Source organism: Solanum verrucosum, unplaced genomic scaffold, assembly GCF_900185275.1.
Source record: "Solanum verrucosum unplaced genomic scaffold, falcon-dt-bn FXZP01000283.1, whole genome shotgun sequence".
NCBI classification, from domain to species: Eukaryota; Viridiplantae; Streptophyta; class Magnoliopsida; order Solanales; family Solanaceae; genus Solanum; species Solanum verrucosum.
In genome coordinates this window covers 650,102-656,101 of record NW_026020415.1, presented here as the reverse complement: position 1 = coordinate 656,101, position 6,000 = coordinate 650,102, and the positions used below count along the sequence as shown (strand labels likewise).

The 6,000-nt window shown below is 36.8% G+C and overlaps 1 pseudogene; it reads right to left on the bottom strand.

The window, feature by feature from the left end:
* Positions 1–882: 882 nt before the first annotated feature.
* LOC125840800 (endo-1,4-beta-xylanase 1-like) lies at positions 883–4,746 on the bottom strand (annotated as a pseudogene).
* Between the last annotated feature and the right edge of the window lie 1,254 nt (positions 4,747–6,000).

Sequence of the window (6,000 nt, the reverse complement as noted above, 5' to 3'; positions counted from 1 at the left end):
GAGGCAGTGTTCATTTGGACGTTATTCACCATTCTTACGTAATCACAGTTGCACTAAATTGACTTGATTAGATAGTGGTACTACCCCCAACCCTACAACTCTACCCCCCCCCCCCCCCCCCCCACATTCAGCACGATTTCTTTTTGGTCATTTATTCTTCAGCTGTTCACCTCCAAATGTCTTGTCTTGTTTTCTACAGAACCTCAAGTGAAAAAAAAATGTCTTTTAATTCCAGAAGCACCTTTTTTAAGAAGATATAGGCACCGACGAGGGTTGTGATGGAGTGATAAATATTCTTTCATCCTTAATCAGAAGTAAAGTGCCTTGCTAAATAATGAAAAAGTTGGTTAAATATTAAAAAGTTAAACCATTTTTGACATTGGAGTTTTGTTTGCTCACAAGGAAAGAAGGGATCGAAAGTTCAAGATCATTCATTTTTCAAGATTAAATTGTTGAGTACACGCCAGTTTTACCAAAACATCTATGGAGGTACATTGGGCTTGCATGAAAAACTGTACTGAAATGGGCTTATCCACCACAATTTTGCATTATGGCCCAAATATGCTTACATCCCAGAAACACATTCACCTCAATATGACAATATTTCAACCTGATAGCTCATATTAGATGTGTCAATAACATTTTAATTGAGAGTAATTTTCATATAACAAATGTATGACCTCTTTTAAAAGAATATAGTAAGGTAATACCTTATATTTACTCAGATGATGTACAATAAGGTTATAAACAAAACATTTTAGGCAAGACAAGACCAAGTTGTATTGGAAAATGATCAGCATGGAAGACAGAACACATGAATAACAACTTTTGCACACCACAAAATCATACTATAAGGCGATAAATGGAGTCTAAGAAGTTGAACTATATATCAACAGAGATTACCAGTGTATCGTCACCCTTGTCAACTACAAATTTCTTGGTAATTTTGTTCGAAACAGTAGTAACTTCCACCTCATAAGAGCCATGGAATCCACGAAAGCTGAATTGGCTTTGTTCATCAATATGACCATGAGCATGGGATAACCACTCGTGCTTAAGAGCAAGATACCTTCTCCCAGTTTCGTTGAGGTCACCTTTTGCATTCACTAAATGTGAATTTGGTCTATTTAAGAACAGCTCCCAGAATCTCCACAGCATTATACCTTCAACAGCAGGGTGGGCATAAGCTTCCCGAAGAATAACTTCTAGATCATCAGCTCTTACGTACTCATTATCAGAAGACACGTCAACTTCAGTGAACCAGATAGGAAGTCCAAGTTTGTCCAGAGCAGAACATACAGCTGGACTGTCAATATGTCCGTGAATACCTATTCCTCCAATAAGTGCACCATGCTCTTGGAGATGATGAATATACTCTATGTACTTTTCAGGTGAAGACCAGGAGTCACTTCCATCCTCAACATGGTAATCATTTACAAATAGGAAGGCGGAAGGGTCCAATTGATGTGCAGTTGTAAACATGTTTACACAATTATCTTTACCCAATCTATCTAGGTAGAAAGAACCATGCATCATCTCATTAATCACATCATAATGCTTGAACTTCCCCTTGTACCGTGTTAGAAGCCCTGTTAGACAGTTTTGAACAGCCGTCATCAAGTCACTTTTGTTCAAGGATTGTACCGATGACTGAACAGTGGCAACCTCTTCCCAAAAGATACAGACCTCGAACTTGGATGTTGTTTTGTGTGCAGAAGTTAAGGAGTTCATCAGCATCTTTGTAGTTAAAATTCCCTTGCTGTGCTTCTGTCCAGTACCGTTTCAGCTCATTTCCAAACACAGCCCAGTTAAAATTCTTGACAAAGAAGTCATTGAAACCTTCATTGTCCATGTTTGGTCTTCGTATGGCTGAACCAAAGGGGAAGCTGTTTTGCAGTGTTCTAATTCTTACAATTGTTCCAAGCAAATTACCTGAATCTAATCCTGAGAACTTCAATATGACATCTCGCTGACGTATCTGTGAAGAAAAGGGCAAGAAAGAGTCTTTACTATAAATGTTAAATGAATTTTTTCTTCTGTAAAGACCGTGAACACAAAAATAAGAATCACCTTTTCTGTTTGCCTCTTCAAGTGTCTAAATCATGCACGTCTGTCAACTGGAAAAATTTGAAGCCCAGCAACCATTAAATCTACCCCAGCAGTAGGACCTTGAAGATAAATCATAACCTTAGCAGCTTGCTTCTCAATTCTAAAAGATCCTCCAATTTCAAGCCATATATCATTACTGATCTCAACTTGGCCCCCGTTCACCCATTGACTGTCTACCCCAAGAGCAACGTTTACGCTTTGAGGTCCTGATGCTTGAATAATTTTAACCCATGCAGATACTTGGTATGTCAAATAGAGTTTTACTTTTTCTGTGATCATCTGAGCAGGACCCATCCAGTTTTGAGTACGATTAGTCACCAGGATATAGCGGCCACTTAGAGGCTCATGAGCACCCAGAGAATCTCTAGCCATTGGAGGCATCATAAGTGGTGAGCCTGTTTGAACGCTCATTGTACAATTTCCAAGTGGGAACCAACCATTTGTGCCATAATTCAAGCTTGTATTTGTGATTATATTAACACCAAAATCAGCATCCTAAAAGAGAGGGAAAATGAAATAGAAATTGATGATGTTATTATCATCGGTATAAACGGATGATGTGCCAGAATTCTATTAAAATAAGGAGACAATCTTTTCGGTTATAGGGACGAAGTTTGAATAAACTTGAGTAATCTCTAGAAAAAGAGGGAAATATTCACATAGCATTGGACTTACATCACAAGCAGAAGAACTGGGACATGAGATCACTACTGACTTTATGAGAAGGTCAGTACCAGCTGGAGGTCCCTCAAGAAAAAATATAACTTGATCAGGCATAGTTGACAGAGAAAACGAACCTTCTAGCATCTCCCAACACTCGTTTGAAACAGATTTTCTGGATGGAGTAAAACGCTACCATGACTATTGTTTCTTAAACAATTAAAGGTAACAAAGACAAACTAGATAGAGAATCTTACTTTCCAATGAATATAAATTTCATTTGTGAATTTTCATGTACTAGTTTTAATGTGGCGAGGACTTCAACAGAACCCTGAGAAGTACCAGAGGCTTCAACACAAGCAGAAACTGTATAAGTAGAACCTTCTGATACTTTGCTTGTAATGTCTTGCTCCAAGCCATGCCAACATTCCTTACGATTTGTTACAATAGCAGCTGCTAATCCTTTATGGTAACCTGCTGGAACCACAAATGCCTCACAGCAATTCGGGTTCCACAAGTAAAGCCCATATGAGAAGTCATGGTTTAAAATGATGTTCCCAGTGTCTTTCTCGTCTTCCTTTGAACTCTGACAGGAATCATTACATGTATGATTGATGAGCATGAACAAAAACTGAAAGCAACAAACTCTATTTAAGATCAGGTATGATGTAACAATTTCAACTGCTTCCGAAGGTGTAGATTTGATGCTCAAGAAAAACTTCTAACGGAGCCATAGTAATATGTCAGAAGCCAAAAAAATAAAAATTGCTCAAAATTCATATCAAATTACATAAGATACAGCGTACGGAGGAGTTTTACAAAAGGCTTGTCTATCTACTTTTGACAGCAAGTTCTGGTGTAATAGTAGAGTTGATTTCATTTTACACAGATTTGCAAGAATATTTTTATCATATTTTAATATTCAGCTTATGGCTAGTGCCAAGAAGATTCTTGTCGAAACTGACTGACATAAACACTTGCATAATCCCTTGAACTCAGAACATTTTAAATATTCAAGAATTACAAACTAGCAAAGCCACGTTCACACCTGAGAATCAAAGTAATTGTTGGTGGTGATCATTGGTGCCTTCTCCATTTCCTGCTTTGATTCCTACATCCAAGATCACACAATTAGCTGAATAACTTATGTTGGAAACTCAAAATGACAAATAACCTGCCAAAAAAATCTTCTTTTTATGACTCATGCAAAACAACCTTGCAACCTCGTTCAGACTATCTATTTAGTCCATCATCATAGTAAGGGTTTACCATGGTGTTATCACCATCAGTTACAAATGGCTTATTTTACAGAACTCAATCAAAATATATACTAACATAACCAATCCCTCTTAGACTGGAGAACAAGATGGAATATGGACACAGCACTGGACTTACATCAGAAGCAGTAGAACTGGAACGTAAGATCACTACTGATTTGATCAGAAGCTGAGTCCCAGGTGGAGGTCCCTCGAGATAAAATATAACTTCATTAGGCACTGTTGACAAGGAAAATGAACCTTCCAGCATCTCCCAACTCTCCTTTGAAACATATTTCCTGCAAGGAGAAAAATGCCACCACGACTATACCTTCACATAACCAATGAAAAGTAACAAAGACAAACTAGATACAGAATCTTACTTTCCAATTGATATAAATTTCATTTCTGAATTTTGATACACTAGTTTTATTGTGGCGAAGACTTTAACAGATCCCTGAAAAGTACCGGAGGCTCCAACACAAGCAGAAACTGTATAACTGGAACCTGCTGATACTCTGCTTGTAATGTCTTGCTCTAAGCCTTGCCACCATATCGTACGTTTTGTCACAACAGCCATAGTCAATCCATTACGGTATCCAGAACCTGCTGGAACCACAAAAGCATGACAGCCATTTGGGCGCCACAAGTGCAGATCATCCAAGAATTCATGGTTAAGGATGATGTTTCCAATATCCTTCCCATTTTCCTTTGAACTCTGTCAGGAAATACGGTTTGTATGATTGATAAACTTGAAAAAAACTGACAGCAACAAGTCAACATCACTAAATAAGTTCTGGTATAATATGACAGCCTGAAATACTTCTGAAGGTGCAAATTTGATGCTCAAGATAAATTTCTCACTGGGCCATAAGAAAATCAATCTAAAAGGCTCTTAGTTCAAACGAAATTACATAAGATACCAGTTCAAGGAGGATTTTACCAAGTGTTAGTCAAAATAAACTTTTGAAGGTGAGTGTTGGCACAACAGTAAGCCATGGGTTTGCGACTGGACACAGATACAACAAAGTTATGTTCATCAATTTTCGACATATTAGCACAAAGAAGAAGATAATTAGCATATTTTAGAGACAGAAGCAAGATTTCACAACTTCAGAAGTAAACATTTACAATGTATACATAACAGATAATTTTAGAGTAATTTTCTGCCGAAAAGAATGTGGATGAACCCCTCGTCCCAACCTAACTCCGCCCCTAGAATATTCTAGTATAAAATGCCATAAACCCTTCCTCAACCCCACAAATTTGGCATAATTTTACACAATCCAAGAAACACAAAACCAGCAAAACAATGGCCAAGAACCATCATATTTAGGAAAAATGCAAAACCCCATAAGCACCTGAGAATCAGAATTATTGATGGCAATGACCATTGGTGCTATCTTTATTCTCTCCTTTAATTCCTACATGATTAATCAAACAACTAATTTGGGAAACTCAAAATGCTAAACGATCATTGCTCAGAACATAAAAAGTTCCTTTTTTTTTTTTAACTAAAAGGTAATTCAAGAAAACAAAAAAGTCACTATGAAATACAGAGTACCTGAGAATGTGGTTGGTTTGCAAAGTTGCAAGGAAGAAATGCGCTCCATTGACCATTATATATAACTCATCTTCTCTGTTGAGAAAAAATTGAAAGTCCGGTCTTGAGAAGATCACTGGACACAGCAAACCAATCATTGTCATTTCTAGGGTGTGCCTCTTCTCTTCTTCTTTTCCTCATCAATAAAAGTAATGAATGCAGGGGTTCTTACAAATTAAACTAACTCATATAAATTGGAACAATATTTTATGTAATTATTAAAAGTAATATGAGAAAAAAAATAATACAGTAAAATGAAATACTTTTTTATTTTTTTGAAATGAAACATAGGAGTATTATTTAGTTTATCCTGCAATTTTAGTAGCCTAAATAATCTATATAGCATAACACATAAATGTGTTATTTAACTTG